The sequence below is a fragment of the Mirounga angustirostris genome, unplaced genomic scaffold (genome assembly GCF_029215605.1).
Source record: "Mirounga angustirostris isolate CCGP_5_RB_7025 unplaced genomic scaffold, mMirAng1.0.hap1 SCAF_3, whole genome shotgun sequence".
Lineage (NCBI taxonomy): Eukaryota > Metazoa > Chordata > Mammalia > Carnivora > Phocidae > Mirounga > Mirounga angustirostris.
The window spans coordinates 138,357,796-138,373,673 of NW_026991711.1; the positions used below are offsets into that span (position 1 = coordinate 138,357,796).

The 15,878-nt window shown below is 48.7% G+C and overlaps 1 protein-coding gene across 7 annotated transcripts in view; it reads left to right on the plus strand.

Annotated features, from left to right (window-relative positions):
• The window catches only part of LOC123839207 (cleavage and polyadenylation specificity factor subunit 7-like), a 129,125-nt gene that overhangs the window by 63,468 nt on the left and 49,779 nt on the right, over positions 1 to 15,878 (plus strand). For 3 of the 7 annotated variants that reach the window (XR_010410194.1, XR_010410198.1, XR_010410200.1), the window contains one exon: positions 6,147 to 6,246. The exons of the other annotated variants lie outside the window; for them this stretch is intronic. The gene's annotated coding sequence lies outside the window, so the exon portion shown is untranslated. The remainder of the gene's footprint in view (positions 1 to 6,146; positions 6,247 to 15,878) is intronic. 7 annotated transcript variants of the gene reach the window in all.

A 15,878-nucleotide genomic window follows, 5' to 3' on the forward strand; every position in this document is an offset into this window, starting at 1 on the left:
CAGATGAATCCTGGGAACAAGGAAACCGCACGTTCTACAGCTAATCAGACCCCTGGAATGATGACACATCGGGATGTTGCCAGGAAGGTGGGATCCTGGGGACCGCAGGGGGCTGGACTCTCGCAGAGTGCACATGTTCACGGATGGCCCAGCCTCCCGTGCTGGATGGATTCTGCAGCCTTCGGGGACTAACAGTCAGAGCCTGGCTTCTGTCTGCTCAAGGTCCCTGCGTGTGGGAACATCACACTTTTATTCTGAGGCCAGAGATACTCAAAAGAAGTCACCCAGGTCTTAATTCAAGTACGGCCCACGACCCCCTCCACATCTCTGGATGGATTTAAGAAACCTTTTGTTTCTTGTTATTTGAAACTTCTCCCAAGGGCTAAGGAATCATACATTCCGACTCCACTGAGTAAAAGCAAACAAGTCATTTCAAGGCACAAAGGGATGCTCTGGCCCACCCCAGCCTCGGTTTAAATAGGGAGCATTGCCAGGCAGGTGTTTAAAGGATAGGCAGAGAGAAAACCACCAATGCAAGAGAGCAAGCCCATGAAATACTCGCCTGGTTTTCTCATTGTTATTATAATGGGATCATGGTGATTACTAACATGGCAGGGTAGACCATAATACCGGATTGTAACTCTAGGCTCTGGGCACCTGGCTTTTAGTAATGAAAATCCCATTTAGAAGTACCTTGTGACTTAAGCAGCTGAGCTTGAATCAATCAGTCAAAAGCCACACGGGAGGCTATAAGGGGGCTCCTCAGGATGGCATGCTTCTCGTTGTTTCGGGTGCCCTCAGCAGTCCATAGGACACGTTACTCCTCAGTCTGCTCGGCTGATTGTTGGGGAAAAGCCCGTGGGTAGAGGAAGCCCAGCTCTCAGTGTTGGATGGCAGGACTGGTGCTCGATTTGAAGGCTTTTCTCCTTCCCCTTTGCCATGTCCTGTGCTCGGTTGGTCTAGCAGAAGGGGTCTACTCTGGCCTGGGGCAGGCAGAAAGCATTTGGAAAGGAGTAGGATGGAAGTCTCTGGACTCAGAGCTCCAGAGCCCTGGGGAATCAGCCCGAGCTCTCACCTGTAAGCAGCAGAAACCAACTCTGGCTGATTTAAGCAGAAGCGGGTGTGTTGAATGGCGATGTGAGGGCTCAGAATTTCAGGGAGGACTGCAGAGTGAACCGAGCAAAACAGAGGCATGAGGTTCTGCCCAGCCAGGCCCACAGGCAGCCCCAGAAGCCCAGTCCTCCGGGGACCGGGCAACCCCACCGGGGATGGCTGGACATTGCAGACCCTGCAGGGACCACTGGGGCTGAGGCTGGCCACGGGGCCTGGAACAGTTGCCTTTGAGCCCGTGCAGGCCCAGGACTCCCCTCCCCCTCACAGTCCCCCTTCCCCCCCATGGTCCTGCCCCCTCACAGCTCTGGCTCCTCACTCAAGCCCGTGGGTAATACACAGCCACACGCCTGAGTTTGATGCAGATTCTTCCAGTTTTCAAAAGGGAGACTACTGACTGCTTTTTTTATCGTCCATGGGCTATAATGAAGATGAAAGGAGACAATGTCCCAACCTCAGAGGTTTTCCCCTCCTGTCCTATACCCCATTGGCTTTGGTCCAGACTTGACATTCTACTTGGTGGCTATCCAGACTGCTGCCATTTCTGTATTTCTCCTCAGACTCTCCAAGGGGGGTGGGGTGTGAGGCAACACCAAATGTGCCATTCCTCTGGAGAAAGGGGGGGACAGGGTAGAACTAGCAGTTAACTAAGTGGCCAAGGCCAAGGTGAGAATTGGTTAGAAAACGCTAAGCACCTGTCAAAACTCCCAGGCCCAGCAGGTGAAACAGCTTCAGCTGGGGTCTGAGGCTCCCACGAGGAGCAGGAGAACCTCTCCAGCCAAGGAGACGGTCTCAGATGCAGGGTGGGGCGGTGGAGGCCAGGCAGAGTTCCCCCTCCGACAAGGTAGGAGGGAAACGGGGCGGGCTGGGGGATGCTGGGAGATGTTGAAAGATTGGAACCAGACTTGTCTGTTTATCTTCTCCCCAGCTCTGCAGCCGGTCTGCAGTTAGGATAAATGCAGCGCAGGAGGAAAAGACAGCATTTCCTCCCCCTCTCTCCTCCCATTTTAGGTGAGAGGAGGAGGTGGTATGGGGGATAGAGAAAGATCTGGCAAGCTCACCAGCTGGTGCTGCGGCTGGGCTGGACAGAGTGAGCTTATTCTGCGCCCCCACAGAGAGGAGCCCTCTCTCTTGTATCCTTGTCCCCAACGCCTTGGAAATGGGATGGTCTCAGGCGTGGGGGGACTAGGTAGCCCCCTACACGGTATGATCCAAGGGTCCCCGCAGTCAGGATGCCCCAAGCAGAGCCCCATGAACCCGGCTCAGGGCATGCAGCCCCTTGTGGGGGCCACGTTTCTGGAGGACGGTTTTGCTTTCAGAAGGGCCCAGGTGAAATGCAGTCATGTTGCCTGAGAACAGTAACATATAAACAGTTCAATCCCCTCCATAGGGCTGGTCATCAGATTACTGAGGGCTGGGCTGTCCAGTTCTAAGGGTGGGAGCCAGAGAGACTGATGCTAGTGAGGGGGTGTGCGGAGGGCATGCAGGGGTGGGTGCTCTGCACATGGGGGGTCACACGAGGCTCCTGGGCGACAAGGGGCACCAGAAGATTAGAATGAGTGGGGAGTGAGGGACTGGCCACTGGGAGAATCAACAGCAGGCTGCCTGACCCCACCTCTCTATAACACGGGGAAGAAGCTGGAAAGCTTTGGATCCAGCTTTCCAAAGCCCTGTTAAAACCTCTCACAGGAGCCTGGGTCTGGACAAAAGGCCCAGACGCCTCCTGGGCTGTGTGTTGGCCATGGAGATGAAGCAGGTGGGAGACAGAGGCCAACTTACTTTGTAGGCTGGCTCCAGGGACAGTTAAGCAGAACCATATTGATCGTCTCCATTACCAAAGGTTTGTTGTAACATTTGGTTCAAGGCCTTGTAGCTGTGGAGACGAGATGCTCTGTCTCGGCTTGGGTTTTGTCCTGTGTTTTTTAGGAACCATACCAGGGGGCGCCTGGGTGGCCCAGTCGTTAAGCGTCTGCCTTCGGCTCAGGTCATGATCCCAGGGTCCTGGGATCGAGCCCCACATCGGGCTCCCTGCTCCGCGGGAAGACTGCTTCTCCCTCTCCCACTCCCCCTGCTTGTGTTCCCTCTCTCACTGTGTCTCTCTCTGTCAAATAAATAAATAAAATCTTAAAAAAAAAAAAAAAAAACGAAACCGGTAACAATGAGGTGCTTTTTAAAAAGATTAGTGCAGCATCTCTGCTTTATTCCCAGGGTAAGCCCCAGTCACAGAGCTCAAGTGAGCACTCCCAGCTGGTAAGGCCAAGCGAGATCCTGACCTTCTGCCCTGGCTCCCCTGGTCACATGGAGCCCGCTGGTGGCAGCCCTGGTCAGGGCAGGTGCACAGCTCAGCGGGGAGCAAAGAGGGAGCTTGCAGGTGACACCTGGGCTCTGTTTAAACCCACAGGCAGTGGCATCCTGAGCCTTTGATGTATGTTTTATGACCGGCTGGCTGGGTCTGTAGCTGGCTAGGGCTCTGTGGTTCACAGCTCCAGGGGGACAGCAACAAGCCCCTGGGTCCCCCTGTCCCTGAGATTCTTATTCTTGTGCTGTGTCTCTCCTACCCCTAACACCCCAAAACTGGGGTAGGGGCTCCTGTGGAAGCATCTCCAAGGGCCCCCCAGTTTGGAGGTTGCTACGTTCCAGGATGTCTGTTGAACGGTTTTAGGTCTAGTAGAAGAGGACAGGCAGGCCCTCCTTGCCTATGAATTTGCAGAGCATTTGTTGAATGTTGGAGAGCTGGGATGCAGAGACACTTTTTCACTTGGGGTGAAAGTGAGAATGACACGACCACTTAGGAAAATAGGTCATTCGTCCGCTGGTAGAGGTGAAGATCTACAGACGCTGCGACCTAGCAAGCAGTCCTGCTCCCTATGCACATGCTCTGCTTTTGGAGATGTAGAAGAATGAGCATAGGTATCTTCATCCTAATAGCCCCAAACTGGAAACAACACACCGTCCCTCACCATTTATAGCACACGTGCCCTAAATAAACCAAGCTGAGCTGTACGATGGAATGCTATAGTCTGTAAAGATGAACCAACCCTGGCTTGGTGCGAGGACATGGATGCAACTCACACACACAAAGTCAAGTGAAGCAAATCCTAAAAGAATGTGTACAGCATTATTCCACTCATGCAAAGTTCAAAGACAAGAAAAACTAAACCATGTTTTTTAGAGATGTGTATAAAAGCGGAAAACGTATGAAAAAAAGTCAAGAAAAACACTTATAAAAGTCAGGATAGGGTTGCCCCGGGGGGAAGGAGAGGAGTCAGAACTGGCCTGGGTTCCAGAATACAAGGGGGCTCTTGGGGTGCCTTTCAGCGTTGTCCCCCTTAGGTGGTGGTGACAAGAATGTTTGCTTTATAATTATTGATTAAACTGTTTGCTTACATTTCATGTGCTTCTCTGAGCATGTTATATTTCACAATAACAGTGTTAAGAAGACAAAAAAAGCAAAATGAGGCAGAGGGATCTTCCAGCCTCCATGTCAAGAAATGGCCTCTTCTGTTACCCGTAGGCTTCCTTTATTTCAGGGACCCGAGGCAGCGTCTTTGTCCAAGTCTCTGACCAGGGTCATAAATCAATAGGCCCTTATTTACCAAGTTCTACTATGAGCTTAGCCTTGTACCAGATCCTGGTGAGGGTCAGGGTGGGATATGTACTGCTCCTGAGAGGACAAATCATTGGAAATAACGGTGGAAAACTCTAGAGCGGGCTATAGACTTGCAGTGCCGGGGAAGTCCTCAGGAGAAGGAGCTCTGTGAGGGAGGGGGTGGAGGTGGCGGTGGCCGTGGGGAGCCAGGGAGGGTGTCAGGATGAAGGAAAGGATGTTGTGAAAGTGGCGGGAAATCATGGAGTGTAAAGGCCAAAGAGGCCTGCCTGCTGGCCCAGATGCCCAGGTCCCCATGGGTGAATATCGGAAGCCAAGTATTGTGGGATTGACAGGGTGGCTCAGGAGGGTTTGGAAGACCAGGAAGATGAGGCTTCGCCCCACCCCACCCTGTTGCTAGTCTGTCAGTGAATAGATCATCAGTCTGCTGCCCCCAGACACATTAAAGTCTAAACAGACAATGGAAGAGAACTGAACTAAGGAAGACCTGCAGAAAGCCTTGGAGAAACATAGATGAGTGAGTGTAAGAGAATTAACAAAGACCGTGATGCTCATGGCCAAACTCCCTTGGAGAACAGTCCTCAGCTGCCCCAGGAAAGCCACTGATCCTAAGTCCACAAAGGCTCACTGTGGACTTACAGTCCACATGACACCCCTCCAGAAAGTTAGACACAGGATTGTCGTATGCTCCCGCAAGTCCTACTTCTGAGTATATACCCACAAAACTGAAACTAGGGACCCAAGCAGATATCTGTACACCCGTGTTCACAGCAGCATTATTCACAGTAGTCAAAGGTGGAAACAAGCCAAGTGTCGGTTGGCAGATGAACGGATAAATAAAACATGGTATGTACATAAAAGCAATATTATCCAGCCTTAGAAAGGAACGAAGAGTTGATACAGGCTACAGCGTGCATGACCCTTGAGGACATTCTAGTAAATGAGATAAGCCAGTCATGAAATGACAACTATTGCATGAGCCCACTTATCTAAAGTACCTCGAACTGGCAAATTCCTAGAGACAGGAAGTGGAAGAGTGGTTGCCTGGGACTGGGGGAGGAGGGGTAATGGGGAGCCATTGCTTAATGGGTGGGCGGTTTTTGTTTGGCATGATGAAAAAGTTGTGGAAATGGTGATGGTTGCACAACCTTGTGAATGTACTTAATACCACGAAATTGTACATTTAAGATAGTGAAAATGATGCATTTTATGTGTATTTTACCACCCACCAGAAAAAAAGTTCACAGGGGTTATTATGGATGGAATGTGTCCCCCCAAATTCGTATGTTGAAATGCTTACCCCTACTGTAACGGTATTATGAGGTAAGACCTAAGAAAATTAGGTCATGAGAATGGAGCCTTTCTGAATGGGATAAGTGCTCTAATCAGATACGACAAGAGAACTTGCTTCTTCTTTCTTCCATGTGAGGATCCAAGAAGACTGTCATCTGTAAACCAGGAAGCAGGTGCTGAGCAGACATCGCCGGATCTGCCGGCACTTTGATCCTGGACTCCCAGCCTCCAGGACGGTGAGAAATTAAGGTTGTGTAAGCTGCCCCATCTATGGCACTTTGTTTTAGGGGTCCAAACTGGCTAAGACTGGCTCAAAAAATTGTTCCTGCATGTTGACCTAAGCTGCCCCATCTATGGCACTTTGTTTTAGGGGTCCAAACTGGCTAAGACCTGGCTCAAAAAATTGTTCCCGCATGTTGACCTGCATGTTCCTGCATGTTGACCTGCATGCATGTTCCTGCATGATTCTAAAGGAGAGAGCGAGGACTGTGGAGTCATTTACTGAACAGCAGGGAAGGTGGAAAACAATGTGAAACTTCCTCATTGAAGATCACAGGAGAGGAAAAGTGCTGTCCTTGGCCTATCTCTAGAGCTCCTCCCACTCTCGGCCATGCAACCTTGGAGATGCCCCCAGGAACCCCCAGGAAGCCAGGCAGATCTTGCTGCTTCCTGAAAAGGAGCCCCGTGCTCTCCTTTCCACTGTCAGGCCTAAACAAAAGCTGAACCCCAAACACCCTCCAAGGAGCTGTCCCCTGGAAAAGTACCTTCTGTAATTCTTGGGATGTGTGAGCCCACCCTGGATGCAATTTGAAAAAGAGTTTAAAAACTCAAGAAGCTGCAGTATGTTTACATATACACAATGGAAAATTTGCTCTCACAGAGCTTGAGCAGAAAACCTCCTATCCCCATGGCAACCGGATTCCTCCATTCCACCGTGACCACGCATCCTCCATTCCACCGTGACCACGCATCTCTGCCAGGTCACCCACCCATTCGTAAGCCTCAGCTCCTCAGCCGCTCCGGGAAACACATGGGCCCCAGATGATCCCACGCCCTGTGGTCATCCTGCAGCCCCGGGACTGCGGGCTGAGGGTAGGGCCCTTCCCAGAGACTCATCTAACCTGGGGCAGCAGGGGGCTCTGGGGCGATGTAAGCCTGTGGCCTACTCCAGGGCTCAGAGCACTGGGGTGAGTGGATGGAAGTCAAAACAGTTCTGTGCTCCTGACCAGAAAATCCGCCCCTGGGTAATCACAGCAACCGCAGGTCCTGCATTCAGTAAAAACTCCGGTGACAACTAGATCCTTAACGCTTTATTCCCTTGAACACAGAGTTTCCATCATCTTCCCTTTGATCTTTCAGAACAAGTACTTCCTTCGGTGTATCTTCTCAGCGCCATTTTCAGAGAGCGGTTTTGGAATGGCTGGCCTGCAATAAAGCCACCGTCCACCCCCTCGGGGACCGGCTGAGGTCTCTCTCCCCTGTAGTCGCCCTCCCCTGCTGACACAAGGAAAGCCTTGGGGGGGCGGGGGCAGGCAGCTTGGGTAGAAAAGAAAGCCTGCAATCTTGATGTTTCAGGGCCCCCAGCCCCGGCTGACCACATTCTCTTCTCTCCTGTAATACAGTTTTTATAATCAGCAGGTTTTGTTTTTAAATTCCAGACCTGAAGTCTTTTTCCCCCCACAACATTGTAGAAAGCTGTGGGCACTCCAAGAGCCGATTTAGTATGTTTGTCCTTTGGATTATATTTGATTGGGGGCCAGGCTTTTGGTACAAGGAAAACATACACAAAAGCAAGCAACTAGCCGTGTTGTTAGTGGACCAGATGGGTTTTCTGCCCTTCACCACTTTTCCTTGCCTTTGCGCTGCTTGACAGGGTGGGGGTGGGAGGACATGCTTCCGGCATCTTAGCTAAAGTCGGCCTGGGTCAGTTCTCCGCTGGGCCGTCCCCCAGGCTTCTCAAAGCCCCACTATCCAGCAATGCAGGGCCCTTGGGCACTCATTCCTTGTGAGAAATCCCCAGCTCCCCCTCAGAATGATTTTCCACCGAACCCTTTGTCCCACCCTCCCCATCATAAAGTTGGAAAACGAAGAAAGAACAGTGGTTCACGGGGGTGTAGGCAAGGGAAAAAAAAAACAACTTTGTCATAATCCAAATTCAGCTCAGTAGACTTGGAGTGGGATGGACATTGTGGGATGAAAACCTCTGACTTCCCTCTGCAGAGAGACAGCTATGTGATCCGAGAAGTGAGCTGTGATACAGGGGAGATCACATGGGAGTTGTGGGGGGGAGCAGTGTCCCAGGAGCTCAGACCCTAGCCCAAGCCTTGTTAGGTAAGGTCTGGCTTATCTTTCCCTTTCTTTTTTTAAAGATTTTATTTATTTATTTGACAGAGAGAGACACAGCGAGAGAGGGAACACAAGCAGGGGGAGGGGGAGAGGGAGAAGCAGGCTTCCCACTGAGCAGGGAGCCCGACGCGGGGCTCGATCCCAGGACCCTGGGATCATGACCTGAGCCGAAGGCAGATGCTTAATGACTGAGCCACCTAGGCGCCCCCTTCCTTTCTTTTTTAAGTAAGATGATGAAGCTTCTTGCCTTTGGCAGCTCTGTGTTATCTTGCTTCACCCAGCTTAGAGCTATAAGGATTCAAGTCTGTCTTTAGATGTTTCTTCTTAATCGCTATAATTAATATTAATGCTGACTAATTTTTAATGAGGACATATCCAGGAGCCCACTGGCACAATGTCCACTGGTAATCTGAATAACCTTAATTTTGTGAGGCCAGTCGCCCTCTTTGCTTGACCACCTGTCTCACAGACAATGCACTGGATCCTGGAACTCTCTGATCGTTTCTTAGTTTCTTCTCCCCAGGCTGGGACAAAAGCAGGGCTTTTCCAGAGAGGAAATAGCAAGGCAGTTAGGCTCCCCGACTGATGTCTCCTCCCCGCTCTGAGAGGGCTGTGAAGGGGCCAGCCGGGGATTTCCTGAGATCTTCTCGTGGCCCCGCCAGGAGCGGGAATGTTCTCGGGCGAGCGGGCCCCGAGGCCCAAGCCGGGCCGTGTGCACTGTGTTCAGTGACTTCGGGAATCCGAGGCAGGCGGGTGCAATGGACGGCGTCCACACAGACCGGTGGATTCCAATAAGCCTTCTTCCTCGATCATGTAGAAACCATTCACGACGTGGAAACTCCCCTCGCCCGGGCAGCCGGTTCAGCACGGAGGCCTGATGGGCGGGTGAGGACACTTGCAGGAGGGGGAAGCCTGGGTGCCTCTCACTCACCATTAGCTTCAGGGTTATACTTTATATACTTAGTACTTCTTAATTTCTCTTAAACCATTCATGCCCAAATCAATGTTTTACAGGCCGATGTTTGGGGGCGGGGGGGGGGAATGTTCTTAGAGGAGTTAGTAAGTTTGCAGAAAAACCAAGGCTTCCTATGCGCAAGCTGCTCGTTTGCTTAATATCCTAAAGTTTTATTTCTTAATCCAGAATTTTCAGAAACGTTATCATTCTCACATGATTGCAATCGTCATGAAGGTGGAACTGGTGTATAGGATTTCCCAAACTTGACTGCAATAGAGCCCTTGGCTCTTGAAATCACTGTTGAGCTTCCTGATACATTATCTGACTGCCTGCAATAAAGCAAAACCAAGCTCTTTGGAAGCCAGGGCGCAGGCGGAGCAGGTCAGATTTTGTGGGGCTTGGGGGTTCTGGATTCAGTGGTTACGATGTGTCTTTCAAGGGGGCGGGGATATGGTCGTATAAGGCTGTCGAACACAGCAGGGGTCTCGCAGGGGGTCTTAATGGGTAAACTGCTCTTGGATTAGCCAGCTGTTTGCCCGGGTGAGCAGCCCTTTGTCTCAGGTAGATTGATCTGCAGGAACTTCAGAAGCAAGCAGTCTCAGCTTCCTTGGGCAAAGGTCTCCTGGGACAAACAGCTGAGCCGTGTTGACACAAGAGGACCCACGTCTCAGACCTTCTGGCTGGGTTAGGCTGAGGCGGGTTGTGTCGAAGTCCTCAGAACAATTTCCATTTCTTACATTTTGTGCAAGGCTAGCCTCATCAAGTGCAGGCCAAGAAATCGAAATCCTTGAAGTGATTCATGTTAGAGCCCATCTCCTCTTTCTGACTTGACCTCTAATTTAGGTTAAGCTATGTAATCTACAATAAACTTTAGTAAAAGGAAGTATTGAGGACACGGGCTTGGGTCATAAACTAGGAGGGGGAGATTCTGAAGGGAAGCAGAGGTAGCCAACTACTGACCATATTTTCTTATTTTTTGTATTCTTGATGCTCTGGCATTTGGGGTGTTGAACCTGGGAAGACTGCCCCTCTCAGGGGTAGCTAATTCCTAGAGGCAAGTGCGCCTGTGATATACTAACCAACCACCCCAAAGAGCCCACATCCCCAACAATCTCCTTTATCAAACTCTCACACACCAAACCGGAATCCCCCTGCTTATGTCACCCCAGGGCCAGGTTCCAGACAACTAGGGACCACCCCTAGAGTCCAGAGCCTGCTGAAATTCTTCAAACTATCCAATACCAAACCGACTCAGGGAACCTACCCTAAAGCCCCGTTCCTTCCCAAGAAAACCCCAGGAGAGTTTCTGGGCCTTGCTCTGCCCTCCCCCTTTCTGCCTGACTGGCCCATCCCTATGTGGCCCTGTCTCCTGTTTCTGGAGGTCTGTGAGTGTAACCTTTCTACTTCCTGACAATCCTGTCCATGTCTGCCAGTCGCACCATACCTGATTAAAACAAACCCCGCGTGCATTTTAACACGCCAACAGGAAATGGAGCTGAGTTCCTTTAGCACAGCAGGGCCACGTGAGAATCACCTGGGGAACCGCCTTCCCAGGCCTTGCCCGCAGAGCACTTGGTTTCACTGGCCTGCGGCGGGGCCTCCGGTGAGCCTCATGGGCAGCCAGGGCTAAGACTGAGCCAGTGGTTCCCCAAGCATGACCCCAGGTGGCAGCAACAACATCACCTGGGAGCTTGTTAGAAATGCAAATGTGGGGGCCCCACCCCGGGCCTGCTAATTCCGAGAGTGCGGGCGGGGCCTTTATTCTCCAGGTGATCCGTGGAAGAGGCTCAGGTTTGAAAGCCGCTGCCCTGGGTAAGGCAGGGTAGTGAGAGAAGCGGGTCCGCCGCCGGCCCAGGGCCCGGGGCCCTACGGTTACGGCTACCTTCCATGCGGGCTCAGCGTCCGTGCCTGGAATCTTGCTGCATCCCACAGATTTTGGTAAGTCGTATCTCCGTTTTCCTTTGTCCCGAGGCATTTTTTTCTTTCCTTTTCTTTTTTTTATTTCTTCGTTGACCTGCTGGTTGTGCAGTAGCATGCTATTTAATCTCTACATATTTGTGAATTTTCTCATTTTCTCAAGGTTGATTTCTAGTTCTATCCGAAGAAATGCTTGATCTGATTTCAGTCTTCTTAAGTTTGTTAAGAGTTGTTTTGTGGCCTGACCTATAGTCCGTCCTGGAGAAGGTTCCATCTGTGCTCGAGAGGAAGGTATATGATGCTATTGCTTTTGGGTCGGGTGTTTTACGTATCTGTTAAGTCCCTCTGGTTATGTAGCGTGTAAGGCTAATGTTTCCTTATTGATTTTGGGTCTGGATGATGTATCCATTGGTGAAAGTGGGGTATTAAAGTCCCCGAGGACTATTGTGTTGCTCTTTCTCCCTTTAGCTTTGTTAATATTTGCTTTATACATTTAGGTGTTCCTATGCTGGGTGCATAAGTATTTACAGATGTTCTATCCTCTTGTTGGATTAACCCCTTTATCATTATGTAATGCCCTTCTTTGTCTCTTATCACAGTCTGCTTGAAAGTCTATTTTGTTTGATGTAAATATAGCAGCTCCAGCTTTCTCTGTGCTTCCATCTGCACAGAGTATCTTTTTCCATCCCTTCATTTCCAGCCTGTGTCCTGACATCTAGGGGAGTCTCTTGTAGGCAGCATAGAGATGGCTCTTGTTTTTCACCCAGTCAGCCATTCTGTGTCTTTTGATTGGAGCATGTAGTCTATTTACATTTAAAGTAATTGTTGATAGGTGTGTACTCAGTGCCATTTTGTTAATTGGCTTCTTTTTTTAAAGATTTTATTTATTTGACAGAGAGACACACCGCGAGAGAGGGAACACAAGCAGGGGGAGTGGGAGAGGGAGAAGCCGGCTCCCCGCTGAGCAGGGAGCCCGATGTGGGGCTCGATCCCAGGACCCTGGGACCATGACCTGAGCCGAAGGCAGACGCTTAACGACTGAGCCACCCAGGCACCCTGTTAATTGGCTTCTGACTGTTTTGTAATTCCTCTCTGTTCCTTCCTTTTGCTCTCCTTCTTTATGATTTGATGACTTTCTTTGTAGTCTGCTTAGACTCCTTCATCTTTATCTTTTGTGTATCTACTATAGGTTTTTGCTTTGTGGTTACCCTGAGGCTTACATAAAACAACTTCTATTTATAATAGCCGGTTTTAAGATGGTAACTACTTGAATGCATTCCAAAGCTCTCCAATTTTTACTCCCCCTTCCTCCACATTTTGATGTCACAGTGTTCCTAGACTCTGGGGACGGAGAGCTGATGTACTTGAACTTAACCTTTGTATGCCTGAATCATCGCCTTTCTCACATAGTTTGGATACAATTTGTAAAAAGAAACAATAAGTTATTGCTCAATATTATGAATTTTCGTTGGCAAAAATAAAAACTGTCTTAGGAAAATGTCCACTCATAGGAAGAGGCATCCCAATGAGCAGCCCAGGCCTTGATACTTTTTTTTTTTTTTTTTGGCACCGACAAGACTTGGCTTGTGCCCAGCTTGTACTTATAGGCAATATCAAAAAGGAAACTCACTGGTCTAAGATTCACCCAGTGCAAACCAAAAGATTTTTATGTTTTTAGAACATTCCAAGTTTACAACATTTTACCTCGAGAAGACCCTTTTTGCTAATTTCCTTCATATTTAATCTTTAAACATCCCCTCCTCTGCTTTTTGCGTTACCGTAGTGACAGCTAAGTAGTTGTTTCCGAACTAGAAAAACCACTCCTAGGATTTGTAGCCTCGCCTGCTGCTGTTACCTGCTCCAATAATAATTGTGACTGTGTGTGAACAACAGTTACACCCCAACACTTGCAAGCGTTCACGAGAGCGCCAAAAACTAGGTCAGCAACATGGCGTTTATACTGCTTGTGCTGTTTTGTGCTGTTGGGCGCAATAAGCAAAAAGGGAAGACATTGCCATTGTGAAATATATTACGACTGAAAGATTATTAAAATGTATCTTCAGAGAAAACATGACTCCTAAATCGGGGTTTTCCTTTCACTAATTGGTGATGAATGAATCCTAATTTCTAGCTTAACTTTTCCTTGATTTTTGGTTCCAGTATGTGAAATATCAATTGATGTGAGATCCTTGTGTGAGACGCAGGACTAGTGAAATAATTTTACTTTAAAAAAATTTTAATCATTTGCTGAGCGGTCCTGATGACTTTAATAAGGTAGGAGAATGTGTTGAAACAAATGTTTGGAACTATGATAAAAGTATTAATATGAATTTATTGATAAAATTGCTAGTTGGTCTTAAGTGGGATTTGGTATATGTGTTATGACCTAATTTCTTGACTGGACAGAACCAAGAGAAAAGAACAACTTTGGTTTTTTCCTTTCACTACTATTCAGTAAATAGGAAAGACTGTCAGTCTGTTTTAGATGAATGGTGACTCTGAGCTGTCAGGTTGAGACCATCTCTTGTTCCCAAAGGACCACCGACTAGGCACAGAATTGGCCAAAAGCAATGCAAAGGACCACTAGCAGCGCTGCCTAGACTCGAGCGATGCAGGGAAGTCAGGGGTGAGTGGACCCACGGCAGAGGACATGATGGGGCTCCTTCGTGCTCCGGCGTCCCATTCCAGAAAACACACTTGCCCACAGGGACAGGCAGCTAAGACCTTACGCTCTTGATGCTTCCAAATAAGCTCATACTGAGTATGTGTGAAGTCATTTTCATATTTTCTTTGCTTATTGGTCAAATGAATGTTTATAGTCAACTTGAACGTATCAATGGTACTGTAAGAGTGTGGCTTGTGAACCCACGCTTTCCCCCAAGAAAGGCAAATACATCCATGCTGTCTTGTTTTTGTTTTTGTTTTCAAAGATTTTATTTATTTGACGGACACAGCGAGAGAGAGAGAGAGAGAGAGAGAGAGAGAGAACACAAGCAGGGGGAGTGGGAGAGGGAGAAGCAGGCCTCCCGCAGAGCAGGGAGCCCAATGCGGGGGTGGATCCCAGGACCCTGGGATCATGACCTGAGCCGAAGGCAGACGCTTAACGACTGAGCCACCCAGGCACCCCAGCCATGCTGTCTTGTTTTAGCTTTCTGTTGACGTCTAGTGCTGAGGCCCATAGGAAATAAGATACTCAGTGAGAAAAAGGACAAAATCCAAGTCTGACGAGGCCACATTGACCTGTTAAGTTCCCTGAGAACTGGAACTGACCTTGTTCCCAGGCCTAGCACAGTGCCTGGCCCACCGGGAGCAGGCAGGAAATGGGAGTGGAGTGAGGAGTATAGATACAGCAGGGGATGCAGGACTGGGCTGCGTTTGGACAGAGAGTGCAAGTAAAAACTAGATCTCTAAAACTTAGAGAAGCTGACAGATCCCTGGCAATGCTGCCGCCGCTGCTTAGCGGTCTCATACATTCCACCACAGTGTGAGCCAATCAAGGGTCAAAACGGCCCAGACGTTCAGTGGGAGTGTGAGGTGGGATGATGATGTATGTGAAGATCACTGTTACTTCAGCTCATACAAGGATGTGCCCTTCACTTAACACTAATAGACAAATGTGAGTACCACGCAGTTGTTATAGGCAAATCAGGTTATAAAGATCCTGAAAGAGTTCTATAAGAAGTTGCCCTCCCAATGAGTAAAACATGCAGTTGGGAGAATTTTGGGTATCCTGCTTTTCCAATGTGCGTTAAAAAACAAAAACAAAACTTTTTCTCTTTAAATGGAATTACCAATAATACCTAATCAGCTCTGGGGCTATAAACTCTAAAATATTTTGTTGAAAATGAATAGTGTTGCAACCCTGAACCTAATTTATTTAGAGGCACTCCATTTGAGCTCATCAAGTAACCAGGAACATTTTGATAAACATCTATTCTTCCACTTAGCAAACATTTTAAATATCAATTCAGTGAAGAACGACTTCCTTTGGCTGGCTGGTATGACTAACTGGCATTAAAAACTAACAGAAAATGTAGAGAAGAGCGATTCATTTCTCAAAGTCTTTAAAACTATATATAGAAAATTCGGAAGAAATGGACCTGACAGTGGGGGCAGAGTAGATACAGTGCTGCCAAATTGGTGGATGATCACGGGGAGGTTTATGTGCCCCTCCTTCATTCCTGCCGTGGAAATCAATAGAAACTTTTGCTTCATCCTAAAAGGTCATGATTTAAGAACTCTCCCATTAGTCACAGAAAGCTGTGTGTAAAATCTTGTAATTATTCCTGAGCCAACAGGGGATTGTTTCTTCATTTTAAGGAGTGTCACCCACGGTCCAAGAATGCTCACAGATGATGTAGCTGTAATTTGAATCTGCATGCCCTGAGGGGATGAACCACACATCCGGGTCTTTAATAACATACCAACTGTGCTTGTTCAAAAACCTGGTAAACAAGGACCCTGTCTGAAGACTTGGAAGTTTATTTAAACATCTGAGTATTTACTATGATCAGGCATTGCTTCTGCTCCAGGTAGATCTCTAATTTTAATAAGGGCCTCCTTGATTCCCCTGGCACCTACCTGTCCCCTGCACACACACGGAAGCTGTTCCCTTCAGGTGTGTGTCTCATTGCCTTTGGTCTGACATTG